This window comes from Durio zibethinus, chromosome 17 (genome assembly GCF_047325235.1).
Source record: "Durio zibethinus cultivar Kanyao isolate XHJ-2024 chromosome 17, ASM4732523v1, whole genome shotgun sequence".
Lineage (NCBI taxonomy): Eukaryota > Viridiplantae > Streptophyta > Magnoliopsida > Malvales > Malvaceae > Durio > Durio zibethinus.
In genome coordinates, this window is record NC_143178.1 from 22,908,714 (window position 1) to 22,920,893 (window position 12,180).

Sequence of the window (12,180 nt, forward strand, 5' to 3'; positions counted from 1 at the left end):
CTGAACTTTTTTATCAGGTAACACTCTAATGGTTAGATATGCTTTAATTAGTGTAATCCAAGTTTCTTTCTCTATGACCTATCCCATGAACTTGTCTTCAATGCTTTTATACGCTAGTTCTTCTACTAGAACTAGGTCCAAACTTTTCATTACTGCTTTTTAGCTAATTTAGATAGGAAGTCTACCACTAAATTTTTTGACTTCGATATCTTTTTTTACTTTGGCTTTTTGTAAAGCTAGCCACCAAGGCTAGCATTTTGTCGAGATACTTTTAAATTATGTCTTTTTGAGCTTCAAACTTTCCATTTATCTAAGTAACCACTAGTTAGGAGTTACTATAAATGATTATGCGTTAAACATTTAGGTCAGCTATCAATGCCTCATATTCTACTTTATTGTTAAATGCCTTGAACTTGAATCTCGAAGTGTATGGGCACTGTAGCCCTTTCAGGCTGACCAGAATAAGGTCAGCTCTTTCACCCTAACTTGTAGTTGATCTATCGACATAGAACTTTCAATCATCCTTATCTATAATTTTTTTCTTTTTCTCAGACTGTCCTTTCTGTTGTACTAAATTGTGTTCTATGGCAAAATATTTTAGCACTTATGATTTTGATACCGATCTAGGTGAAATGTATAGGTCAAATTTGCTAAGTTTTATTGCCTATTTGATTAGCCTTCCTGACATTTCAAGCTTTTGTAAAACTTACCTCAGTGGCTGATCAATCAGGACATGGATTATATGGGCTTGAAAGTACAACCTGAGTTTCTTAGCCTATGAGACAATGGTGTAGCCTAATTTTTCTATGCCGCTGCAGTTAACTTCAAGCCTTGTCAATACTTTGCTAACAAAATAGATTGATCATTGTTTCCATTCTTCTTCTCAAACTAGGATCGAGCGAACAGCCTAATCTGTGCTAGCTAAGTAAAAGTACAGTGTTTCACTAGTCCTCAGCTTAACAAAAACAAGCGAAGAGGATAAGAACTCTTTGAGTTTATCAAAAACTTTTTGGCATTAAGGAGTCTACCTAAAGTCAGAGTCATTCTTAAGAATTTTGAAGAACGGTAGACATCATTCTACCGACCTAGACATATATTGACTGAGCATGGCTATTTTACTAGTTAACCTTTGTACTTTTTTTACCAAGGTCAGTGCCTTCTTTTTTAGGATCGCCTAAATCTTTTCGGGATTACTTTCTATTCTTTTTTGGTTGATCATGTAATTAAAAAATTTGTCTGATGTAACTTCAAAAGTGTATTTGATCAAGTTAAGTCTTATATTATACTTTCTCAAAGTGTTAAAGGTTTCTTTAAAGTCCTCAAGATGCTCGGTCAAACTTTTACTTTTAACTATTATGTCATCTACATATATTTCTATATTATGGTCGTCTAGTCTTTAAACACCTTGTTCAACAATCCTTGGTAATTCACTTTTGAATTGCTTAGATTTTTTTAATATATTATTTTCTCCAATGTCAACCCATCATAGAAATGCTAGTGATAACAGTGGTGTTAGTGTTGATACTAACATCGAGTATCCTGATCTATCTGATGCATTGAGCATCCTAGAGGGTAATGCATATGAACCTGTAAGGTCTTGTTCGCGTACATCATCTCAAGTTTTAAACAACATGACTTCCAAATTTGCTTCATTATGCTGCATTGATGAACTTCATGATTGGCCAAATCGCAAAAACATTCCACAAGGACAAAACTAAGGTGATCATAATGTTTCTACAACAACTACCGATGATGGTGGACTTTCGGTCGGTGACATAAATATTGATGATATGCTCTTTGATATGGTAAGATCTCTAGTATTTTATAACCCAAACTACTTGAAAAATGAACTAGAGCCATCAGACATTTTAGATATTCCTTTAATATATTGGAAAAAGTAGAAATTTTTAGTCTATATATATGTATAAGAGGCATGAGTATCTTTATCTAGATAATGCATCTAAAAATGTTGCATGTTTGAGAATGATAGATACCCCCAAAACATTTATCTGAAGAGATTGTGAGATCAAACATTGTAACAAAGAATTTTGATTTGATTAATGATGGACGGATTCATACAACTGATTGGTCTAATTTTTTTTTCTTTCTTGTTACTTTAGGAGTCATGCTAAAAGTAGATTAAATTATTGTAGACACCCTAATTAGTTCGAATCCAAGCCCATTGGGCCTGGCCCAATAAGGTTTGAGGCTAAGCCAATGGGCCTGGCCTAAATTGGGTAAATTAGCCCATTTTTGTTTTTATTTTCATTTTTATTTATTTATTTATTTGGGTTATTTGCTCTGAATTTTTACTTTAATTATTATTGTTTAATATAATTTTTTCTAGAAAAAAATGACAAAACAAAGAAAAAAAATTTTACCGTGAAATCTGAGGCTGGTAAGGTTGGAATTGGGCTCAAGGACTGAATCTCATTCACAAAAAGAATCAACATTGATCAAAAATTCTTTTGATCAATGCCTATAAATATGGGCTTGAACACATAGATCAGAACAAAGACACAAGAAAAACACAGAAACACAAGAGAGCAGAAGTCAAAAACATAGAAAACACAAAAAAAATAATCAGAAAGTGTGGAAGATAGTTAGGGGAAATTTTTGGGAAAAAATAAAAAAAAATTTTGAAAATTTTTTGAAAAATTTTCAGATTCTGGTGAAATTTTTAGGCATTGGTTAAATTTTTCGATGATTTTTTCGATGCCAGTTAAATTTTTCGACAAGATTTTGGTGACATCTCTAGTTTCTAGCAAAGCTTTTACTTTTCGGCGTCCATTTTCTAGAAACCAATGAATGTCCAGCCAGATTCCAACAAACCTACCCAGATTCTGGCAGCAATCCTAGAATCCAGTGAAGGATTCAATCAGTGTTCTTGAGGTTTAGAGAGAGAGGGAGAAAAAAAAGGAAGTAGAGAGAGAAAGTAGAAAAGATCTGACGAAAATAGGCTAAATTTGGGCTATTTATACCCTCACCAAAATGGTGTCGTTTTGGCCTTAATAACCCATCAGGATCTGTGCGTTTTCGTTTAGGCCAACTCGACCCAAAGCGCAGCTCACCTTTGACCCTCGTACCAGTCATCCTGCAGCAACCGAGCCGAGCCATACTAAGTCGCCAAGCCACGTCTCCCCAAGCCGCATTCTGTGCCTTAAGTCGAGCTATTTCGCAGCCATCGAGCCAAGCCGCTTTTTATTTTTGGTATTTTTTTATTTTATTTAGTATTTTATTTATGTATTTTTTAGTATTTTTGCATAATTAAATTCAGAATAAAAGAATAAAAATAAAAAAATAAAAAATTTTTAAGAATAAATATTAATTATCCAATGATGGAATTTATAAAAATTTCAAATGATAAATTTTTATAAAATTCTTAGGTGAGAAATTTTATCTAAATTTATCCCAAATTGTGAAATAATTTAGATAGAATTTCAATAACAATAATTAATATTTATTTTCAAAACATAAAAAAAAACATAAAAAAATAAATAAAAATTTTGAAAAAATACAAATTACCTAAGGATGAGATTTTTAGAAATTTCAAATGGTAAAGTTTATAAGAAATCTCTAGGTGAGAAATATTTTCTAAATTTGTCCCAAATGGTGGAATAATTTAGATGAAATTTCAATAAAAGTAATTGTATTCTTTTCCAAATAAAATTTTGGTTGAAAATATACGACAATTAATCAATGATGAGATTCTTAGAAATTTCAAATGGTAAATTTTCTAAGAAATTTTTAGGTGAGAAATTTCTTTAAATTTGTCTCAAATAGTGAAAATTTTAAATGAAATTTCAATAAAAGAATAATTGTCATGTTATTTTCTTTTCGAAAACAAAAAAAAAAGGAAAAAAAAATTTCTAAATAAGCCCAAATGGTGAAAAATTCATAAATAAAAAAAAAATAGGAAGAATTTCTAAATAAGCCTAAATGTTGAAAATTTTAAAAATTCTGAAAAAGAGAAAATATTTTTAATTTGGCCCAAATAGTAGAATAATTAGATATATTTTCGCCAAAAATAAAACTAATAAAAAATAATCTTTCTGATGACGGAGCCTTTTCAAGAAATCAAATAGGATTCTTAAATACTCTTATGGTGAGAAAATATTTTTAAGAATTCTACTAGATTGATGAAGAGTTTTAAGAATTATTTTTAATATTTAAATATTAAATTTTAAAACCATTAGAATCAAGATCTTAGGATAAATTTAAAATAATATGATACCATCCTTCGGATGGGCATGTAGGGGTGCTATAACCTTCCCCATATATAACTGAACTCCTAAACTCTGTTTTGGTTTATAGACCCGAACTTATTCTTTTAGGAACCCTTAGTCAAGCTTACGAGTTCTTTAAGAGAATAGATTCCTTAGGTGACTAATCACACATAGTAAAAAAGATTTGTGGTGACTCCATTTGTTAAGTCTAGCTATAGATTTACAGATCTATATATTATAACAGTTTGGCGACTTCATTAGGGACAACCATCGAGAGTCAAGCCATAATTTTTAAATTTATCCTATCCTTGGATCTAATGGTTTTAAATTGTAATTATTTGTTTACTAATATTTTTCCTTTTTTGACTTTTATTTTATTTATTTTGGGGCATGAAACCTATATGTTCCTTCACACATACTATCACTTGCATTTGCATTACACGAGCTCTATACCTGAGCTTCATCCCTTTTAGAAGGAAGTAAAGTACTTATGCTCTCGTGAGATGATAATCTCCACAATGGCTAGCAAAATACTCTCACTCAAATTGAATCATTTTCGTTGGTAGCCTGTGATGGGTGAAGATTAGAATGTCTTACTAGTCTGTGATGGACTATAAGGTAAGGAACAGTTTGGGAACCTTTAGTGGTCAAAATCACTTAACCCTATATATAGTTCACCCCTATGAGGCCAACCCTAAGATAAAGCCCCTCCTACCCAGTGATAGATGTAACTCAAAAATAGGACACAAGAAAGAACAATTTGTGTAATATATTGACTTGCTAACCATTTTAATTGTTTTATCTTATGCATTTTCATGTCATGCATCATTGTCATCTGTAACATTGTGCATCCACATCACTTTCATTTCATCCATGAAACTAACCATTTTGTTTATTCGACTTTCTGTATTCGTATTATCATGTCATGCATCATTTTCATTGTCATATGCAACATTGCACATCTGTATCATTTTGATATTAGATTTCATCCATGAAAATATACATTCCACTTATACATCAACATACCATGCATAAAGTATAACATTTTTTATCATAATTGTGGTGCTTAAGGTTCAATGATAGCTCCACTAAGCAAGAACCTCACTCACCCATATAATACAAGAGTTCGAGCTAGACAGATGGAACAAAAAAAATTCAATCATATTGAGAGGATAGAAAAAGCTCAAGAGAAGCTAGAAGGGGAGTTTAATAGGATTTTGAAAGCTTTGAATAAGTTAAACAAGGGAAAAGGTATAAAATAAGCGCTTGCCAATACGACTATCCATCACAAGAGGTGAATGACCCACTATACCCTCTTGGTTTTGGGCCACATCAAGCCTAACTCGCACATGATCCATAACAATAATAATTCACATATCTAGTAGGGCATACATACCCTGAAATGCCATCAGCTTTAAATCCACCATCATACCAAAGCTACATAAATCTTGTCTTTACTGAGAATGAAGTAGAACCAATACCACTCTCAAATTTAAATGATCCAAAAGAGAAAGAAAAACTGAAGCCCAAGAAGAAAAAGACTTTAAAAGCCTCAAAAGTTAAACAAAAGATGAACTTATTATAGGAAAAGTTATGGGCCATAAAGGGCATTGGTTTTTATAGTTCAGTGGATGCTGTTGGGCTTTGTTTAGTCTCATATGTTGTTATTCCTCTAAAGTTCAAAGTGCCAAAATTTAAAAAAATATGATGATACAAAGTGCTCGAAGACCTACATTATCATGTACTGTCGAAAGATGACAACCTATGCCCATAATAAAAAGCTTTTAATGCATGTTTTTCAAGATAGCCTCACGGGCTTTGTTGCTAGGTGATATGTCTAGTTGGACAGAACTCGCATTAATTCCTGGAGTGATATGGCCCATGACTTCGTCAGTCAATATCGACATATCATAGACTTAGCCCCTGATTGCCTGTCTTTGCAAAATATGGAAAAAAAAAGTGACTGAATCATTTAAGGAATACGTCTAGAGATGAAAGGATGTAACTTCTCAAGTGTAACCTCCTTTAACTGAGAAAGAGACCATGGTATTATTCGTCAGTACTTTAAAATCTCCCTATTATGAAAATATGATAGGGAATGCAATAAAGAACTTCATCGACATGGTGATATTAGGCGAAATCATTAAGAATGCCATTAAAAATGATAAGCTAAAAGAAAGAGAAACCAAAAAAACACCAGAGAAAAAAGAGATGAAGCTCAAGCTGTGAGCTTTAGTAGACAGTTCAGAGGATATCAACCTTATCCACAAGGTTACTTTTCATACTATCCTGTTGTGAACAATACCTTATCCTACCTATACTAGCCCATACCACAACCATCTTACTTATCCACATTCCAACCAATTTTTAGCCCCTAAGCTCCCACATATAGCCTAACATTCAACCACTTGTAAAATTGCCAAATTCATCTTGCTAACCCAAAAATTATTTCGTGAGAGCTACGAACTACTCGAAAAAAACTCGTATTTGATCCAATCCCTATGACTTATACGAAGTTATACCGAGAGCTCTACAATAATCACTTGATTACCCCCAATCGAGTGAAGCCACTCAAGCCACCCTATCCTAAATGATATGATCCTAAAGCCCATTGTGATTACCACTATGGAATTGCTAGCCATTTCACTAAAAATTACACTACTCTAAAGCATAAGGTGCAACGGTTGATCAATGATGGAATGGTAAGTTTTGATCAAAGAGAAACAATAACACCTAATGTCAGTGGTAATCCATTGCCTAATCACCATGTCAATGCTCTGAGTGAAAATCAAGAACATGTTGATCCAAAAAGGCCTAGAGAGCTGCAATGAATTAGAAAGCCAGATATTAAGAAAAATCTTTCATCTGATTGCAAGGGGCATAATTTTGGATGATGAGACTGGTTGAAAGTTTCTTATCATTTTAAGATTTTTTTTAAAGTAATGTTCGAATTTCTTTTAGGCAATAGGATTTCATTTGTTATCATCTTAATAAAAGGCAATGATAATGCATTTCATTATATTTTTTTTTCATTCAACCATTGTTCCATGCTTTGTTATTTCCTATAACTTTTCATTTCCTTTCTTAAATTTCAAATGATGAATGTTTAGATAAGGACAACAATAATTTTGGGATTTAACTTTAAGAACTCATTCACATTGATTTGAAGAGACTATTTAAGCAAAAGAAGCCAGCTACTAGCAGATATGAAATAGATATATCTTGAAGATGTGCAAAGATCCATGAGCTTATTTTTGTTCAATAGATGATGTTCAAGAAAAATATTCACTTTTGAGGTAAAAATAGCCATCTTTCTTTTACCGTTCGAAAAACCATTCATTACTACCCTTTTTGAGCCTATTATGATTTTTCTTTCTAAAAGAACCCCGACCAAAGATCACCCTTCACACTGAAGGATAGTTTTTAAAAAAGAAAAGAGCCTAAAGATTACAAAAGGTCTAAAAAAAAACTAAGAAGAGAAAAAAAGAAAGGAAATAAAAATGAATGCCACACATGATTTGGGATAAAGTAATAAGAATTTTTTTGTGAGAAATGAGATAAAAAAGAAAACAATAGTGAAATGATGTGAAATTGGGCAAAATGCCAAGTTGTTTCGAATGATAAAAAATGATCATTTGGTTTTAAACCCTTTTCACATACATTTTGAGCCTATTTTATCTATTTTTTTCATAACCTCTCACCATGGCCTACATTACAACCTTTAAAAGTCCATTTGGATCAAATGCGAATGCTCAAATTGAATGATCATATGTTGGGCTAAGGCGTGCTTATGATGGAATGACAAAATCATGTTTTATTGCTTTAAAGATTGATTGGTGAAAGAATGAAGAAAGGGAAAAAAAGAAAAAAAAAGAGAAAAAAAATGGTAATGAGAGAAAATGAAGACTCAAATTAGAAACCCAAAAGGATGATTTAGGTAAAAAAAATTTGAGCTGAGAGTTCGATAGACAGTTCATATGGATGAAATATCAAAGACATATGAAGATCTCCTGAAGCTGGGGTAAAGTTCACTAAGTTCGAAATGATTTTGAAAGTCAATGGAATGAGTTTTTGAAAAAGAATCCTAGATTAATATTCAGAACTGTTTAAATATTCATTGTTATTCCATTTGTTCCACTCATCCGTAAGGACATACATTGAACTTGTTTTTCTCCCCATTTGTTTTGATACCAAATTCACTCCTCATTAATTGCTTTTCCCTCAATTTACCTTGTTGAACTTATTGTTGCATCCCCAGAATAAATCAAGGAGATGTATGAGTGCATTATATTTGTCATGATTTGAAATGATGATAAATGAATGACAATGTGCATAAAAGAATCTTGCATTCCTTTGAAAAAAAATCTAAAATGATAAGAGAAAAAAAGAAGAGAGTGCAAAAACCTGATAAGATGATTTGAAAAGGCATACGGTGTGATCAAATGATAATTTTTAAATGTTAGATGCGAGTCTTACAATTTACAAATGTGAATCTTGAGATCTTGTAAATTTGAATTCTTATGAAACTGAAATTTTGATATCATATTTTAGTAAATTCTTGCAAAGCTAAAAGGTTCTTATGAATTTGAACCTTTGAATTTCAAACTCAAATTGTGAATCTTTGAGTTTTCATTACAAATTTCATCAGATCTGATCTATGATTCCTCTGGACATGATTATTGAAGAGCATTTTATTTTTTTAAAGCTGTGGTGCCTCTGTTTAGATGAGCATTTTATTTTTCAAAGTTATGGTGCTTCTGTTTAAAGGAGCAATTTATTTTTTCAAAGTCGTGGTACCTCTATTTAGAGGAACATTTTTTTTTTTAAAGTCGTTGAGCCTCTAATTAGAGGAGCTTTGTTTAAAAAAAAAAAAAAAAAGAGAAATGTCGAGTTGAGTCTTGATTGGGTGTCTACGTGTTTGTACAATTCCTGTTTCATAGAAAATGTGCAAAGAGGGGCAGTTGTAGATACTCTAATTAGTCCGAGCCAAAGCCCATTAGGCCTGGCCCAATAAGGTTTGAGGCCAAGCCAGTAGGCCTAATCCAAATGGGGTAAATTGGCCCATTTTTGTTTTTATTTTTATTTTTATTTTTTTGGGTTATTTGTTCTAAATTTTTACTTTAATTATTACTTTTTTAATATAATTTTTATTTTAGAAGAAAATGACAAAACAAAGAAGAAAAACTTTTACCTCAAAATCTAGGGCTAGTAGGGTTGAAATTGGGCTCAATGACTGAATTTCATTCACAGAAGGAATCAGCATTGATTAGAAACTCTTATGATCAATACTTATAAATATAGGCTTGAACACACAGATCAGAACACACACACATGAAAAACACAGAAACATAAGAAAGCAGAAGTCAGAAACACAGAAAAAATAGAAAAAATAGTCAAAAAAAATGTGAAAGATTGTTAGGGGAAATTTTTGTGAAAAAATAAAACTTTTTTTTGAAAATGTTTTAGAAAATTTTCAGATTTTGGCAAAATTTTTCGGTGCCGATTAAATTTTCTGGTATTTTTTCGACGTAGGTTAAATTTTCCAGCAAGATTTTGATGACATCTCTAATTTTCGACGTCCATTTTTCAAAAATCGATCAACGTCTAGACAGATTCCGATGAACCTACCCAAATTTCAATAGCAATCCCAAAATTCGGTAAAAGATTCAATCGATGTTCTTGGGGTTTAAAGAGATAGGGAGAGGAAAAAAAAGTAGAAAGAGAGGGAGTAGAAGAGATCTGGCAAAAATAGGTTGAATTTGGGCTATTTATATCCTCACCGAAACGGAGTCGCTTTAGCCTTAATAACCCATTAGGATCCATGCATTTTCATTTAGGCCAACCTGACCCGAAGTGCAACCCGCCTTTGACCCGTGTACTAACCGTCCTGCAGTAGCCGAGCCACACTGAGCCTTCAAGCCGCATCTCCCCGAGCTGCATTATGTGCCTTAAGTCAAGTCGTATCGCAGCCACCGAACCAAGCCACTTTTATTTTTTGGTTTTTTTTATTTTATTTAGTATTTTATTTATGTATTTTTTAGTATTTTTGCATGATTAAATTTAGAAAAAAAAATAAAAAAAATTTAGAATAAATATTAATTATAAAAAATAATAAAAAACATTTAGAATAAATATTAATTATCCAATGATGGAGTTTATAAAAATTTCAAATGGTAAATTTTTATAAAATTTTTAGGTGCGAAATTTTATCTAAATTTGTCCCAAATGGTGAAATCATTTAGATAGAATTTCAATAGCAATAATTAATATTTATTTTCAAAACAAAAAATAAATAAATAAATAAAAATTTTGGAAAAATACAAATTACCCAAATATAAGATTCTTAGAAATTTCAAATGGTAAAGTTTCTAAGAAATCTCTAGGTGAGAAATTTTTTTTAAATTTGTCCCAAATTGTGAAATAATTTAGATAAAATTTCAATAAAAGTAATTGTATTCTTTTTCAAATAAAATTTTAGTTGAAAATATGCGACAACTAACCAATGATGAGATTCTTAAAAATTTTAAATGGTAAATTTTTTAAGAAATCTTTAGGTAAGAAATTTCTTTAAATTTGTCCCAAATGGTGAAAGAATTTAAATAAATTTTAATAAAAAAATAATTATCATATTATTTTTTTCTGAAAACAAAAAAAAAGGAAAAAATTTTTCTAAATAAGTCCAAATGGTGGAAAATTTAGAAATTCCAAAAAAAATATTTCTATATTGACCCAAATGGTGAAAAATTTAGAAATAAAAAAAAAAAGAAATAAGAAGAATTTTCTGAATAAGCCTAAATGATGAAAATTTTAAAAATTCTAAAAAAGAGAAAATATTTCTAATTTGGCTAAAATGGTGGAATAATTAGATATATTTTTGTCAAAAATAAAATTAACAAAAAATAATCTTTCCAATGATGGAATCTCTTCAAGAAATCAAATGGGATTCTTGAATACTCTTGAAATGAGAAAATATTTTTAAAGAATTCTGTCAGATTGATGGAGAGTCTTAAGAATTATTTTTAATATTTAAATATTAAATTTTAAAACCATTAGAACCAAGACCTTATGATAAATTTAAAATAATATGGTACCATCCTTCGGATGGGTATGTGGAGGTACTATAACCTTTCTCATATGTAACTGAACTCTCGAACCCCGTTCTAATTTATAGACCTAAACCTATTCTTTCAAAGACCCTTAGTCAAGCTTAGGAATTCCTTAAGATGATAGATTTCTTAAGTGATCAATCACACATAGTAAAAAAAATTGATGGTGACTCAATTTGTTAAGTCTAGCTATAAATTTATAGATTTATATGTTATGATAATTATTAAATGCACGATAGAATTTGAATCCTAGCAAGTTTGAAGTACACTTGTTTTAGATTTTTTATATAAAACTTGTGAATTTAATTTGTTCAAACACTAATAATTAAATGGTGTTAAATATATTAATCTTAATTATATTTAATTAAAAGAAAGTTTTAGAGAGTGTAATCACTCTTAATTAGGCACAAATAAAACATGAAAATATTAATTTTGTGCCTAGTGATACTAGTTTAGATAATAAGGTAAAATATATAAATAATCACTTAATTCTAAGAGATTTTTAAAAATGATTATTTAAGTATTAAAATTTTAATTTATCATTTTAGTTTAAATAAATGTTTTTTTTTTTAAATAAGCCATTAGTGTTTAACAGTGTGTTGACATGATATTGCAAAGTCAATTGTCATATGACACTATCAAGTCATCTAACAAATCATATAGTATTACTATCATGACATTATAAATTAAAAAAAAAAGTTTGATCACTTAATATTTTAAAAATTTCTATTTTGATCACTTAGTTTTAAAAATTTAAAATTTGATCACTCAAAAATAAGTCCTCAAATATTATAAAAATAAAAAAAATCTTTTGATACTTTTTATTGCATGCAATTGAATTATAAATT